This window comes from Mastigoproctus giganteus, chromosome 5, assembly GCF_048544385.1.
Source record: "Mastigoproctus giganteus isolate SK-2022 chromosome 5, ASM4854438v1, whole genome shotgun sequence".
NCBI lineage: Eukaryota > Metazoa > Arthropoda > Arachnida > Uropygi > Thelyphonidae > Mastigoproctus > Mastigoproctus giganteus.
In genome coordinates this window covers 112,481,071-112,498,797 of record NC_143579.1, presented here as the reverse complement: position 1 = coordinate 112,498,797, position 17,727 = coordinate 112,481,071, and the positions used below count along the sequence as shown (strand labels likewise).

Sequence of the window (17,727 nt, the reverse complement as noted above, 5' to 3'; positions counted from 1 at the left end):
TCGATCGTATTTAGCAGTCAGAGACTTGAACCCCGGTCTACTCAAAGAGCGTGTGCTACTGCACTCACGCTTCTGACCATTCGGCTACAGTAACCAAATTTATGAAAAATGTCTTCAATTTAGATATTAAGTCAAATACTTGAGTAAATACTACACGTAATGGAACGACAATCGATGTCATTCGATGTCATAATCGTGGCAGATTATGGTCCATTTCCCTCAGCATGAATTGTTGAAGAGGCTTCCATCCTGCAGTGGGTTGATGGCTGCAGTTTTTTTCATAAATTTACAAATATGGCTAAATATGGCTGATAGATCACTCGGGAATTAAAATCATTTGAGTGTCAAAATTATATCTTATTTCTTATCTTATCTTATTTCAGTTACTATAGACCAATAATTTACAATGAAAAATTCCATTCATTGTATTTCATTGTACAGAAAAAAATATATATTTTTTTTTCAATAAAAATAATGCAGCAATACTTTTATTTATTTTTCTGTACCAGTTTCATAATGAATTCCGGCAGTAAAGACGTTTTTAACTGCTGCCGCTGTGACACTATCAATCTCAGAGTAGAGCGGCAGCAAATATAATTTAATTATATTTTAAATATAATTTTATATTTAAATAATTTGCCATCTAACAATTCTTTAACACAGCACCGGAATTCGTCTGTAAAACTGGGTGTTCTCGGGCCAATTTGCATACTATGCGATCTAAAAAAGCAAGAATAACTCAAGGGGATATAATAGACCTCCACCTGAGATCTATTAACGACAACCTCGATTAAAGAGGACATTAAAAATTCCTGTAGTCATCGATGAGAATCAAACCAACCCTTTCCAAACAAAAGGCAAATGTATCGTTCTGTGTAAGCTGCCGAAGAAGACTTGGTGGTGCGGCAATGGCGAACTCTTTCTGGCCTGCATACCAAACTAAGCTGAATCAAACATATGACAATTTCGCGTTCATATATATATATAAAGTAACAATACTTAAACGTTTTCAATTACATTACGATTTTTACCGCTAAATATGGCTGTTAGATCAAAAAGTTGTGTGTGTGTGTGTGTGTGTGTGTGTGTGTGTGTGTGTGTAAATACATGTATTAATGTGTGTTGTGTTGTTTGTGTCAGGTCACGCTGCCACCAGGGAGCAGCCAACACCTGGGTAGATGCTGTGTGGTGCGCGTCCCTGGCCTGGGTATACTATCATCGTATACCCAGGTGTAATTACCAAGGAAGATCCCACATCCGCCGGAAGTAGTGCAATACCAGGGGGTGCCTGCAATCCCGCTCTTAGGTTGCTCATACCTGAGAGTCAGCGGGGAAAAAAAAAAAAGAAAAAAAAAATGGGTGGCTGTGTGACAGTATATTTTCCTATGAATACCACTTATGATGAGTGTGTGGCGCTGGTTCGGCGTTATTGGTACAGTTGCCTCGCCAATTATCATCAGTTCTCAAATGGTTAAGGTTCTATTCCCCTCCAATGCGGCAGAATTTTTATTGGAATCCTTCGCGAATATTATTTTGACGGGGGGGGGATGGATTCATAAAAGTGTTACCCAAAGCAATAAGTATTATTATTATTATTATTATTATTATTAGCCATATAGTGCAAGGAAGCCAGAGGCTTATGCTGCACCAGCCAAAAAAAAAATTCCCTAGTTACCCTGAGAGAGAGAGAAAGAGAGACAGAGAGAATCAGAAGTAGAAAGGAATCACCAAGAAAGAGAAGAATGATGATATCCAGCTCAGGCCAAGCCCATACTCACTAGATGTGAGCCCCGCAAAGTTTCTCAATTTTGCATTTTTGATTCTTCAATGTATTTCTTTAAAATTTAATTTAATTTATCACCTGTCTTCACAAAAATTAATTTTAATTAAGTATTGAAATTTACATATTATGTACTGTATTTAATTAAATATTGTAATGTAATAGGTACTGAATTTAATGCAATTCTGAATTAAAAAATTCAGTTGGTAAACTGTGGGTTCTGTGACTTCAAAACATCTCGATGTGAGCCGTCGGTTGCGCAGTCATTTCTAGGATAATGTGCTCATGAGATTTCACCATTGTTCTCAGGTGAAGGATTACAACCAATAAAAACTGAACAACTGTAACTTTAAATTATTTATCCAATCGAGCACACTCTAGAAACTAGGAAGAGACAGAAATCGATTGTCACTTTTCATTGGAGTGATTGACCCACCAAAGGGATGTTAAGTACTACTAAGAAAACCTCTGCCACTATCCTTGTGCACTTGCGAATCACATTCATACATTAAACGACGTAACCACCACGAGGTCGGTTAAAATTGAAAAAGTGAAACCAATCTCATCTTATTTAAGTACACTGATTCTGAATTGGAGATGTAATTCTTTTTTCTTTTTTTTTGCTACTTAGTGTTTCTAAAGATGGCTCACATTGTTCCCTTAATGCCTCTCTGAAAGAACAATGAGAAGCTGTAATATATATATTCCCTGCGCCCTACACTGGTATGAGTTAAACATTTTGTCATGGCTGCTATTTTTGTATCACCCCGGGAAAGATACAACACGATAACTTGCAATGATGTGACTGATATGCTGCAGACAGACACAATAAAGTAAAGATGTTAAATTAAATTAAAATTAAGTGAAATTAAAATTAAATTATAATTAAAATAATAACCGAGGAGGTGTAGCCAAAAATGTCAATAAAATAAGGCGATTTGACAAAAGTTGCATACAAGTATATTTTGTAAAGTTCAGGGAATAATAAAATGGTTTATGAGGACTCCAAAATACAATCATGTTTATACCGAGGGCCAAAATGTTGAACTTTTTAAGCGGAAAACATCTTACGAGGGTAGAACTAATTTGTTTTCTTTCCCAAACTGCAGCCTCAAAAGAATCATTACAGTAATCGCTAACTGTAATAATAATGTTCTGAAGAATTTCATTACGTTTTATTTCAAATTTCACATTGCCCCCTTCCAGTGCTTCAAATGAAGAATATTAACAACTGGTACGCCAGTAGCCAGTATCCAGACGGCCTCCGTAGCCGAGTGGGCAGGAGCGGGAGTGCAGTAGCACACGCTCTTTGAGTAGACCGGGGTTCAAGCCCCTGACTGCTGAATACGGTCGATCTGCCAACCCGCACTAGACCAGCGTGGCAGATTATGGTCCATTTCCCTCAACATGAATTGTTGAGGAGGCTTCCATCCTGCAGTGGGTTGATAATGGCTGCACTTTACTTTTACTTTTTACGCCAGTATCTGATAACTAAAACACGATTAAATATATTTATTGGGCCTTGATGCAGTCAAGTGATCAAACCGGTAGTGTAATAGTGAGTTCATGAGTGCTAAATATAGTTAATGATTGTATTCACTGTAAACTCTCTTGTGGTCGAGCTGGAGTATAAACAGAACTTTTTTTTGTTTTGCTAAAATTAATTCCAACACATGAAAATATTAGAAGCCGAAAAGCGAAATTCGAACATTGCTTTTACCTAATCTACGCTTAAAAACCAAAGTTTATATTATATAAATAGCTACTTTTCTGTAATGGTATAGACTCTAGAGCTTTCATCCAATGCCGCTTACAATGCTCTCCTCCTTTTAACTGTTTTCTTCCGTCCCATGGTGAATCCTATGAAACGCAATGCATTTTTCAACATCTATAGAGTTTCGTTTAAACAGCTTTCCAGCTTATATCTCTCTCTTTTACGGTTCCAAGAAGGAAAAAACCCGGATATAACTCTGCTTCCTCTTGATTTTTTAGTTTTGGGAAAGGGACAACAATAAATTCATTAATGATAGCATTATTATTATGTTAATACAGTACTACATGTTATTCAAGAATATCTGTTCATGATATTCAAGCTATGTTTCGTTTAATTTAATAAAATGTTTTTAAAAACATTTCATTCTTTTTAATACCGCGAAAGAAAGGCAAGCGTAGTTACATTAAGTGCGCAGGCTTTCAACTTACATAAAAATCATTGCTTCACAGATATTGCTTTTTAAAAAAGCAATGTTATCCAGAAAAATATCGATGAAATGTGAAAATAACTCCTAAAAATGGATCCTGTCCCTGGTGTTTACTATATATGTCCCCCCCCTCACCATTTGTAAGCCTGACAGGGTTAGCTTCATAGTCGTAATAATCTAGTAGCTGCGCCGGTCCCACATAGATAAATCAATGATATATATATGGGCCAGTATAAACACTAAACCGGTAAAATGTCACTTATCTAATGTCTAGAATGAAAATGGGAACAAAATGACCCAAATTAAATTCTTTGGCGTAAATCCTTTTAGCTGTGGGAAAATACATTAAATTTATGGTACATTTCTTATGACTAATCAGTTTAAGCTTCATAGGAGTGACGGAATCTTATACGGGATTCTTTTAAGTGGATTACAATGCATACGTTTTAAGCTCTTTATATTTACAACTTATTTTAATGACTGATATCGAAATTACACGAAAATGATGGTTTTAGCACAAAATTTACTGTTCACAGACACCTCTCTCTTATACAAAAAACGAATAACACTTCAACTGCTCTCATCATTCAGAGATACTGCTTCTCGGTTATAGTTTATGGCGTCTTAAACGTGCTTTCAAAGTAATGCAACAGAAATCAATGGAATAATTCATAAATACCAAACTAATTTCTTGGTATTACTTTTACAACTTACTTCTCTCCATGAGGAATTTTCTCCTCACAGAAATTTTTACTCGGAAATCTCTCTAAATATTCTGGTACAGTAAATATTTCGGTACTAGGCTAAAAAGGATTGGGGTGAACGTGTGCCGCTCTCCTCTCCCCCCTTGACAAGTTCTAAACTTTCTCGATTATTTAAATTCCAGTACTGGCTAACTACTACTTTTCAGTTTATAATTTAATCGGCAGTCACATACAGCTTTTCTCACGTGATGCTAATTTCTGTTACTCAATCATTCCGCGAACCCCAATTACGAAAGCGTATCTAAATTAAATAAATACAACTACGATAATCTCCTCCACCTCTGCGTTACAACTTTAAGTATATTTTTCAGATTATCTGAGCAGTAGTTCTTCCCTTTCAACTTCTCCAATATTAGAGCATTTCATGGTAGGATAGTCACACTACTACTACTAAATGAAACAAAATGGTAAAAATAAAATCACGTTGTACTACAACTGCTACTATAGTACTGTATTGATATTTCAGGGGCAAGTGTCTATAAAATGGCGAAAAGTTTATGTTGTTTACGCTGGTGGGGGCTTATGGTCCTCGTTAGTGGAAAGTCAGAGGAGGAGCAATGACACGAGGGAGAGGGGGACAGCAAGAGGGAACCAGGGTTGCTGATTGCCCTGGTTTATTTCAATACCTTCCCCTCTGTAGCAGTAAAGGAATTGCATCTACTGGAAAAGGGACTGGACTAAAATACCTTTCTCAATCGCGCGCGAGCTGCTGCTCTCAAAACTGTACAGTTCGCATTTCTTCTTTCTATCTAGGGTCGTGACACGCGAACCTCCCAAATTCTCGGGACTCTCTCTCTCTCTCTCTCTCTCTCTTGAAATTGGTGAAATTTAAGACACAGTAACCAGTCTAGAAAGACCACTGTTATAATGCCAGTGTAAAACTCAAATCCCGCATTTAACCAATAAGCGTACTGAAGCCATTCAGTTTTCGAGAAAATCTTTAATTAAAATCTATTTTTCTAATTACCATTTCCCTATCTAATTAACACTGTTCTAAATTCTTCAACAGTGGTTATATTAACCTCGTCACTATATAATTATTAAATTCGTCATTAGCAGTCATGTAATATCCACAGTGGTCTGGGGATCACTGTGGATATTACATGACTGATCTAGTACGAATTTTCCTGTTAATGTTTCTGTCAATTTTATTTAAAAAAAAAAATGTTTACAGGTACTAAACAGGTTTAAAACAAAAAAAACAAAAAAAAAATACACACTGTTTTTCTAATTTTTAATATAAAAGTTGGAAAAAAAACTACGAATATTTGGAATTTGGAAAATTATAGAATAAATAAATTTCTTGAACAGTGGATGACATAGAAATACGTAAAGAGAAGAGTTGGCTGAATTATGATTAATTAATCACAAATTTAGAGCTCACTGCTGAAAAAAATATTCCGTATTAATTCGAGTGATGTAATTAAGGTTTTTTAAAAAAAACTTCCATTACAGGTCTACATTCGACATGGAATGGAATTGATCACAACTTCTTCTATAGACGTTGGTTAATTAATTATTCAAAAATTCTGAAAAATCTTTTGCTGTCAAAATGAATATCCAATTTCTTTAAAAATGTCTCACCTATGGGGTTCCCCTATGCTTGCGGGGGGGGGGACAAAATGTTCGATGAAAGATATCTGCGCATTATCAAGAACACATGCCTGTCAATTGCAAAAGTCTAACCGTCTAGGAGGTAGCGAAAAAAACATGAATTATATAGAACAATTTATTATTTTCATATCAAGAGGCAAAATGTCGCGGTTACAGTGGGAAAATAATTAACGACAAAATTCACGCTGTTCTCAGATACCTACAAATCACTCATGACAGAAAATGGCAAAAACATCAAATTATGGTAAAAAAATATGTTCACTCCTTCAACATGACCCAGGAAAAGGACGCATGATACTACAGCTACAATTATAGACACAAAGTACCTTCTGAAAGCTTGTATTGTAGAAATACAAAAGAGGTTACAGTTACATCCTCAATGGAACCGAATTTGTGTAAGGTGAACGAGATAGTCAAATAAGGTCCAAAGGAAATATGTTGCCCAGCCCTCTCTAACAATTAAAGCCCTCTCGAATAATAAAATTAAAGACGCAGTTTACAAGATCGACAAAAGGTTGTTATTCTTGGTGTGTCTGAATACTTCGATAAACTAGAGAGCATAATTCACGACGTATCAGTTTTGGCAATCAATTTTCTTTTCATAAACTGAAGGCAAAATCAAATACAATGCTTCTAAGAAAAAAATAAATAAATAAAAAAGTTACTTAAAAAAATCTTTTTAAGTAACTCACCTCTAAATGGAGATACAGGAAGTAACCAGGCTATAATTTATGTCAGTACCATCATTATGCAATTGCTTCCGAATTTTGGAAAAAATAATGAGAGAGCGATCTCAACCTCTTACAAAGTATAGGAATAGGAAGCGGTCTCATAAACCAAACCGCCTTCTAAGACTTGTGGTGTCATAATACATATCATCTTTGCGACTCTTTTTTCACACCTAGTTAAAATAATATCATCCTTATAGGTCGGAGTATTAAACACTATTCAAGCTCACTTATCTATATCAATGCCTCACAATTCATTATTAGACACGATTTCAAGAAGGTGGCAATATGGCATTATTTCATGTCACTAATGTAGATGTAAATTTTGCTACATGACATCTCTGAGATTTGTTGAATCGAGAACAAACAGCTCAATTAAAATATAGGAGCTTTAGCAAGCACTTAGTTGTACAGTTTTATTGATGCATAGTATTGTAAATTCAGCAACACATATTTGGTATAAACCAGACGTTTCAGGTATATGCTCCCTATCGGCATGAGAATCACCGAAATTCATCCTTTATCATAGAAAATAGGCCTTTTAGACGCGTTTCGAACACATCTCAAACTATTTATTCGTTTCACAGATGATGTCTTGTTAATTTGGTATTTGACAGAATTATTTCTCAGAGCATAATTCTCTTAATCATAGAATTTGAAACGAGAACTGCACTCTGAGAAGCTAGTATTTTCTCAAAATAAATTCTTATTTACATTTTTATTCGCATCAATCTCTCAATGGCCGTATTATGTTCTTTTTTTTTTTTTACTTCTTATTTTTCTTTATTTTAATAAATTCATAAACACGAAAGGTACCAGAATATACACTGCTTAAGTATCGTGCATAAGTTGAAGACTGAGAAAACAAATGCTAACTGTTGAATCGCATTTGAATTCCTGTAGATGGTAATTTTTGGAAAGAATGTGAATGAAAGTGTTTCCAGAAACAGAATTAGAAGAAATAAATGCGAAGGAGTTGATTCAGTGATTTTGAAATTGGCCAGAGAATTGAAGCTGCCTGCTTGCGGCACGTGTTCGGACTGGGTTGGAAAAGAGAGTGAGAGAATTACAAATGCTAATTCGAAAGAACAGTGCCCATGGAAGTATCTGTAGAAAAGACACGCAGAAGAAACTGAATGTCTATCAGACAGAAAGTGGAGAGACTTTGTAAGAGAAGGGTCATTAATTAACCTGACTGCCCTCTTTCAAATGGAGTCCAGAAGCTTGAACGACGTTTTGAGGGCACCACCCCAGATGTGGAAAAATATTCCATGGTAGGGCGGATTTGAGGTTTGTGCAGAGTGAGTAATTGGGTTTTCTGTTTCGCTGGAAGGGAAAACCTTTTTTTTTTTTTTTTTTTTTTTTTTATGCAGAGGACACAATATTTGTGATGTGCCAAGAGACAGGGTAATCAGAGTAATCCGTAATAGAGATAGGTAACCTTGTTTAAAAATCTGTCATCAAAGATGAACACAGGAGCAGTGAATCCTTTTTTGCAAGAAATAAAACAAGACCCAGTTTTGTAAATATTGAAGTTAACTAAAATATCTTTGCCGTATTGGAGATTTACCTGTAGATCGGCATTTAATGAATTGATGGTGGATATTCAAGAAGCAGGTGAATGAATGTAATGTTTGTTCAGGTGCAGGTGAATGAATGTAATATTTCTGTAGGTGCAAGGTGAATGTAGTGTGCGATTATTAGCACGATTATTTGTGATGTGCCAAGAGTAAAAGTAATCAGGGTAATCCATAATAGACATATGTTTAGAAATCTGTGTCAGCAAAGATGAGCATTGGAGCAGTGGATCCTTTCCTTTTAAAAAATTAGCAAACCTATGGATTGCTAATTTTTTTTTATTCCATTAAGTGGAAGTTAATTAATATACAAGATCAGAAGAAAGAAATGAACCTTGGAGAACACCAGTTACCAACATCATCCGCAATGAGCGGTCAAAAAACAAAAGAAAAGAAAAGAAACTTTCACGTTAGGGTTACCCGAGAACAGCCTCACCCACCAATATTATGTTCATAAATAGTGTTCTCTGGTCAGTTTATCTGTTTTGCTGCGAAAAAATAGGTATGACACCCTAGCTTCTGACCTTCGCGAAACACTTTTCCGTTCCACTTTTGAACAGCTTTCCGTTCATCTCTCAGGCTTGTAGACGCCATTCAAAAGAGGGCACTTAACGTTAGGTTAATTAACCCATCTCTTACAGTCTCTGTCTCATAAATAGACTCCATTCAAAAGAGGGCAGTTAAAGTTAGGTTAATTAACCCATCTGTTACAGTCTCTGTCTCATAAATGTCTCTATGGATAAAAGGGTGGTTGAATGGGAGAAGACAGAGAGTGGTAATCAATGTATGCTGCTCTTCGTGGACTAATGTTATTAGAGGAGTTCCCCAGGATTTGGTGTTGGGCCCATTGTTGTTTTGTACATTTATCAATGATATTGTCTCTAAATGATATGATATCAATCTATTGGCTCTTAAATGATAAATGTCTTTATTTCTCTGTCTCATAAACGTTCTGTTCCTTCTGAATTGGCTCCTAGAATTCGAAAGTGGAACATGAAAGTTTCACTTTCGAACAACTCCACGTTCCACTTTCGAATACATTTTTGTTCCACTTCAAAAAATTCTTATCAGAATTTTACTTTCGAAAAACGCATTCCACACTCGATCACTTTTGTGTTCCGCTTTGAACAATTTTCGAATTTTACAACAGTACTGCGTTTAAAGAACTTTTGCCTTCTTTCGAACAGCATAAAACTTAGCTTGAGAAACGTTGCATTGCAAAACAAACAGCTTCAAATTGTGTAATATCTACTGCGAATTTCTTAAATGCTAATCTTCTTAAAAGTAGTAAATGTGATCTTAAAAGTAGTAAAGGTAGTAAGAGTAATAGAGGCATTTGATGCAACCCAAAAAAAAAAAAAAAAAACATTTCACGCATCCATTCCCTCTAAAAGTTTGTCCAGTTCCTCCTTGAATTTATTTAAGCTATCAACTTCCACAACGACAGATAGAAGTTTGTTCCAGCAATCAACAGCCCGCTGGCTAAAGACATTCCGCACATCTATACTACAACAGTCTTTCCTCAATTTAAATCTATGCTCCCTCAGTTCGTAATCTGAGCAAGCGGAAGAATCCCACCAGAATTGAGCGTGTTCAACCCATTCAAGGCATTATACAGATCAGATCACCTCGCAGATGCCTAGTCTCCAGACGCTGCAATTTGCGGAACTTAAGCCTTTCTTGGTAATAGGGCCCCTTCGTTCTTCTCACCAATCTTGTTGCCCTTCTCTGCACTCGCTCAAGCAACTCCACGTCCTTCCTAAAATGAGGCTTCCAGACTTGTATGCAGTACTCAAGACGTGGCCCGACCATTATACAAAGGGATAATCACTTCCTTATCCCTACTAGCAAAATTCCTGTATATGATTGACAACACCCCGTGACCTGTCTGGTAGCCTGTCTGCAGTGCTCAGAAAACTTCATATATGACTACACAATTACTCACAGGTATTTTTCATTTTCTACCACCCTAAGTGTAGTACCACACATTTGGTTCGAGCCGACCGGGCTAGCCGGGTGGGCAAAGTGCCTACCTGGCAACCCAAAGGTCGCGGGTTCGAATCCCGCCTCGGGCTTGGATCAAAGTACTGCAAAAACCTTGGGAGGTGCATTATGGCCACAGAAGCCGATGCGCCAATAACTACCAAAAAAAAAAAAAAAAAGTTGGTTCGTTTCTGTGGGGTTACTTCTACCCATATGCAGTACTTTTCATATATCAATGTTAAACTTCAGTTGCCACTTCTCAGCCCATATGCCCACCTTTTCTAGATTCGACTGCAGTAGCACACTGCCATTACCGTCATTAACAACCCTGCCAACCTTTATATCATCTACAAACTTCGACATTAAGTCTGATATAATAACATTGATAAATATACAAAACAACAGTGTGCCCAACAACGAACTCCGTGGGACTCCACTAATAACATTAGTCCACGAAGAGCAGAGTCCACTGATTACCACTCTCTGTTCTCAACCACCCTTTTATCCATTGTAGCAACTTGCCCTTAATAACATAATGCTCCAATTTGTACAGTAGTTTTCCATGCGCAACAGTATCAAAAACTTTCCTGAAATCTAAGTATATGACATAAAAATGATTTTTTGCATCCATTTCCTTTGTAACCACATCATAGTATCCAATAAAATTTGTCACACAAGATTTTCCCTTAACAACCCTTGCTATGTCTAAATTATTACTGCAATCTTGTCTAGATGATCCTGCAATGCTTCTTTAACTAGTGACTCCATTATTTTCTCCAGAACAAAAGTTAAACTAACAGGTCTCTAATTACTCTTGTCACCGTTTGATCTCCCCCCCCCCCCTTTGTGAACTGGGAAAACATTTGTACATCTCCAGTCCGAGGGGACTTCCTCTGAATCCAACGATGCTCTCATAATTATGGCTAAGGGTTTGCTCTCTCCCTTTACCGCCTCCTTTAATTTCTTCTTAAAAGTAGTAAAGGTGATCTTCTTAAAAAAAGTAGTGGTTTCGATCAAATCCGAGTTCAACTTCAGTTCACCCCTGGCTCCATTCTGTTAAAATCCAACTGTTCGCCAACGCCTTAGCTTCAGATACTTTAATATTAAATGGCCATATTAGCTTTACCCTCTTGAAATAGCACTTAATATTAACAAACCTTCAACTAAAATCTCTTAGAACCGTTGTGACTAAACGTTTTTTTAAATATCAAACTCTTCAATAATCCCTTCGACTTCTGTGATCGTCCTAAAATTAGAATGATCAGAACTTCACTGAAGGTCGGTGGTTTCCTTTTCCTCTCAATCTTCTGCCCATTTCAACCTCCTGTTTGGAATTATCATAAACATATCACACGGTAACCACACAATTGCTAAACTTTTCTCATACATTGGTTAGTTGAAACATTAAGGAAATATCTCTAATTGCAGTAAGCGTAACATTAATTTACTCCCAATTCTGCATGTAATTAAATAAACTTTTTTTATACGTGTCTGGCTAAATGCAAACTAAAAGTAATTAACACATACCTTACATATTCCTTAAACTTATAATCCAAGACTTTCTAATCACGAAAAGATGATTTGAGTAGAAAAGCGAAGCAGGGATTGTGGAAACTACTGTATACATGGTTGAGGTTTTACGTGTTCACGTGACTAGGGAGACCTGCAGAGTTCACGTGCAGAGCTAAAATTTCAAGCCTCTCTCACATTTTTTTTTTCCCTTGCAGTTCTTCAATCCTTTCGTTACCAGATATTAAAAATAGCACGCTTGGCATCTACTGCATAGGCAAGGAGGAAGAGGAGAAGATACGTAAATAGAGTTGCTACGGTAACGGATACAGAAGTTTCACGTCCCTGAAGCTTCGTAAACACGGTCTCAGTTTTGCTGATGTATCTCCAGATTTTGATCCCAGCAGCTCCACATAAAGGAGGTACTGAACGAAGGTAGAACACGTTTGTGTCAGCTGTCAGCGAATTCCGAACGTTATACTTTCTGTCAGCTTTCACCTCCAAAATAGTTGCATCTATTTATAGCATGGTTTTTGACAGTTCTGTGGCAGTCCATCAGATTTTGTTGCACTTATTGACTCTGGGACGTATTCTGATTATTGAATAACCAAATATGAGCAGATTTCAACTACTGCACTGAAAAGTTACGGAGTTTTGTAGAATAAATTAATATAATCATCGGACAAAGTAATGCACGAATAATTTAGTAAAATTAAATGTGCACAGTGAAATTAAATGTGCACGAGGTAAGAAAATGGCCTTCAGAGTAATGAGAATTTGTGGACGGGCAGGTATGTGTCATGCGAAAAGAGATTGAAAAGCACCGGACTAGAAAAGGGGAGGGGGAGCAGAATTTTATCGCGATCCCAGATTTGGCATACAGCATTTCCTGTGACTGCTTACAGTCACAGGAATGCTGTATGCCAAATTTAATCATATGATTATTTAATCATTAAGGCGAAAAACATCGAGTCTATTTATTTGTTCAAAGATGGTCAGTTGGTTGAATATATCAAATTTTAAACATTTAAAGTGAATATAAAAATCAAAATAAAAAATATTTCATTAATTATTCATTTATTTATTATTAAATCATTTATTATTTATTAATTTCTGAATTTAAATGTTAATTTAAAAATTAAAATCAAATTTTGTTTGGTTTTTACTGTTAATTTCCTTATTGTTACTTTTATTTGGGGAACTCGGAGCAAAAAAAAAAAAAAAAAAAAATTGTGCCCATACTACTCTCCTTTTATTGACATTTTACTCACAACTCAACTAACATACAATCTTCCCCCCACCCCCAAGGTCCAAATATATTTTGTAACCCACAGTTTTTGCACTTATAAATTTGAGGAACGAGACATGAGTCGTGGTCAGGATTTTAAATGGACCAGAGCTCACTGGAACGTTGTTGCAGTTCGTCACACACATCGGTAAAATAATCAAGTATGTACACAAGGTACATACTTGATTATTTTAAAATAAGATATTTTATTAAAAAGCGTTTTGTTTCCTAAAATTTTATATTTCAACCCCTGATGACAAAATCTAGACAGTTGGGTCTTGATAACTAAAAGCTAAATGAATATTTCTGTTGCTAGCCAATATCAAAACTGAACTGACAACGTAACTTTTTTCCACCAAACTCGAAAAGAAAGAAAAATGCAACAAAAAATAGGGAATATACAGCTTTTAGAGAATGGTAAAATTAACATAGGGTGTTAGAAGGAATACGAAGTAGGTTCAAATTATAAGGTTTCAATTTTATTTCTAATAGAATACACAAGGCAATTTTCAACATAATCTCCTAAAATGAACAATTTTTCACACTTTTTTTTTTTTTTTTTTCAAGCTGCTGCCCAAGGCTGCTCCGAAAGTTTCTTTGACTCACTGGTGAATGGCCGAAGCAGCTGTTCGTTGGCTAGGAAAACCTTAAATCTTTTCTGTAAAAAAAAATTCGTAGCAGCACGGTGGGGTAAAGCATTGCCCTGATGGAATTAATGTGATTCAGTTCGTGTGCAAGTTTCAACTGCAAAGCTGGGAGAAATGTTTTCTTCAGAATCTCTTCACAGAGTTTCCTGTCATTGTAGAGGCCTGGGGAACACAATGTGTAAGAATTATTCCATCAATAAAAAATTACCACCTAGAAAAGAGCAACCACAATTTCCTCCGCACTTGCAACAACACGGAATTTTCTGGTCGGTGGCAACTCAGAATGCTTCCATTGCGTGATTTCAGGAATGAATAGTGGAATCCATGTCTCAACCATCATGTTACAATCGAGGAGAAGAAACAGCCATTCGTTGAAGAATATTAAGTGGGCATTGCGTTACACAACATGAATGTTTCTTTGTTCCTAAGAAAAGAACCCACCTGGTTAACACCTTGCAAGAGATTAACAGTGGCTGTATTTCAACCGTTGCTGATTTCCTGTCGTCCAAAACAATTTCAATCACCTGACGAACGTTGACCACAGAATGACGAGATCTTGGTTGACAAGATTCGTTCTCGCAAGACTCCTGTCCTTCAAGAAACTTTCGCATCCCAGCTACGCATATTTTTCACACCCATAACGCTGTTAGGACAAACTTATATTTCCCAATGAATTTCAATAGGAGTTTTTCCCTGTTAAATGAAAATAATTACATGCTGTTCTCGATGACTGAAGAGCGCCATTTTAAATATTACAAACATACTATGCTTTGGAACACGTAATGTGATGTGTTCGATGTGATGTGTTCGATATTTTGGCAACATTGCAAACTAACTTCCTACCATTTTTAAAGCAGTAGCAATAACATAGTTTGATTAATATAATTCGGAAATGACACTAGGTAATGATTATCCATGGATTAATTTTTGAAATGAACCATTCTTTTATCATGTGGATAAAGCAACATTAGTTGATTATTAAGTGCTTTGCCCTAATTCCTAAACTTTCGGAATCCTTGTTGGATCCCATCATCAGTCCATACACGAGCTGTTAACGCTATACATCTAAAAGTTTTCATCAATTCATATATGTCACTGCCCCATTAATTTACATAAATGCATCATCATGAGTAGTCAAACGAATGGAACAAATTTATCTACAGAAAAGAATTAAACCAACCCCGAACTTCCAAATTAATTTCACAAATATATGTGATCTCGGATCTAAGCTCCGTTTTGTCAATTTTCATCTTAAATCTGCCACCTTTCCTACACACACTTTATTTTTTATTTTATTATAATTTTTTTAAATCGGAATCTCAACTATTGATTACCGGATTTTTCTGAATTATTTGCTCTTGATTCCTTCCACTTCAAAAGTAACATTTATGCATATACCCGCTGTCATGCATCCTTGTCAGCCTATTTTCGGTTCGGTATTTTGCAAACTGTATTATTCTACTGTTGTGTTTCTTTTCTGCACTGAAATTTCCTCATATCCAGCCAATTCCAATAACGGTGACAAATCGCTCCTTCTCAAATATCGCCCCGCTGCACCAGCGTACCAAGCCACTTTATCATCCGAGGCCAGCAGTATCCGCTCCTGCAATTTAAATTGTATTTTTCGATTTTGCGCCCCATTAGCAGAAATGTGTCCAACCAGCTGACGCCTTGGCATAGCACTGTGCCAAGCACTTATTTTAAAAATCCATCAATCGTCAGCTCTTCATTACGAGGGCGTTTTAAATTTTTTTGGTCTGAAGCATGAAGAGTTTATTTGACGAGTTTGATAACATGTTACTTTTCAATATAGACCCCTTTTGAGTCAATACGCTTTTGGTACCAATGCTGCAATACGTTGATTCAGGCTGCAAAGAAAGCTTTCTCCTGGCAAAGAATGCATATACTGCAGTAATGACATCACTGTCGGTGGGAAAATAGATGCCAGTCAGGTACTGTTTCAAATTAGAAAATTGGTGCAAGTCTGACTATGTTAGATATGTTGAATATGGAGGATGGTCCAAGATTTCACGGCCGCAGTCATGCAGTGCAACCACGGCAATGACAGACATGTGAGCAGGCGCGTTGTATTGGTGGTATTAGACTCCTTTGCGGAGTTCACTCGGCGTTTGTCTTTGTTGTTTCCTGCAAACGCCTCACAAGTGAGAAGTATGCTCCTGTGACTCTCTGGCCTTTCTGAAGGTCGTTGTTGTTGTAAGGTTTTAAGAGCATCAGCGACTGAGACCGTGTGTGTGTGTGTGTGTGTGTGTGTGTGTGTGTGTGTGTGTGTGTGTGTGTGTCATGGTGGCTCCAAGACAATAGCCCATCTCCACCTCTGTTCTCTGTGATGATGCAGAAACTCTAGGCCACTTCGCCACCAGGAAGCAGCCAACACGTGGCACCCGTCCCCACGCACTAATGAATCTGGCCTGGGTCTACTATCCCATATGTGCTTATGTGTACAAAATCACACCCGGAAACTCGGGTGTCATTTTGTACACATAGCTCGGCCACCTTGTGAAAGAAGCCTATAAAAAAATTCCTGCCTTAATCGACGGAACTGGAACTCAGGTGTTTTCTACCCGATGCTGTTAAGTGTGCCGCCCACGAGGGCTTTCTGAAGGTAATTCACTAGCAACATTCCATTAGCATTCAAATAAACCGATGCAATCACCTTCCCAGCTGTTACTGCAATTACTAATAATTGACATAATTTTTAACTGACAGCTGTGTTGATGACACAGAGCAGCATGGGTTAATTAGGACGGATAATAATGAATATCAAGGACCCCCTGAGATTGATTTATTCAATATCAGAGAGGTCCAAAATGTTTGTTCAAAAATTAATGTAAAAAAAACACCAGGAATAGACAGGGTTGAAAACAATTGTATTATTAAACTAGTAGATCTTTTTCCTAAGGTTTTGGTCGATATGTTTAATAAATATTTAACAGAGGGAACTTTTCCAGGTTTCTGGAAGGTTGCCCTGCTTAAGTTGTTACAAAAGCCTGGTAAACTAATGACTGACCCTCGTGAATATAGACCAATATCTTTATTGGCTAACTTAAGGCAAAATATTTGAGAGATTAATGTTGTTAAGGTTGAAAGATTTGTTTCAGAAAATGAAACTGGCTTTTCCGTATCAGTACGGATTTAAAAGAAATTGTTCAACTGAGGATGATAAATATGTATTAGCCTTCTTTATTGATTTTGAGGGGGCATTTGATACAGTTTGGCATCAAACTGTCCTCTCTTCTTTAAAAACATTATCATGCCGTATGTCATTATACTTAACTATAAAGAGTTACCTTACTGGAAGAAAATTTATTGTAAGATCGCAACACCTTACTTTTAAAAAGGATATTAATCGAGATGTCCACAACGGTCAGTTTTGGGACCAGTTTTTTGGAACCTGGTCCTCGATCGGTGGTTGCAAAGGGAGATTTCTAATTGCCATAAGGTGGCTTACGCAGACGATTTAGTATTGTATGTGTAACAGGTAAGTCCAGGCGTGTCATTGAGGGGAGTTTGGAACTTATTATTAATGATCTTGTGGACTGGGCTTCAACGAATAAACTTAAAATATCTTCAAACAAAACAGTTATGATGTTATTTAAAGGAAGATTAGACTATAAT

General features: G+C 36.6%; 1 protein-coding gene across 2 annotated transcripts in view; it reads right to left on the bottom strand.

The window, feature by feature from the left end:
* Positions 1-12,262, bottom strand: part of LOC150085645 (fibroblast growth factor receptor 3-like) — a 509,974-nt gene extending 497,712 nt beyond the window's left edge. For both annotated transcript variants that reach the window (XM_090374150.1, XM_090374153.1), the window contains exon 1: positions 12,175-12,262. The gene's annotated coding sequence lies outside the window, so the exon portion shown is untranslated. The remainder of the gene's footprint in view (positions 1-12,174) is intronic.
* Between the last annotated feature and the right edge of the window lie 5,465 nt (positions 12,263-17,727).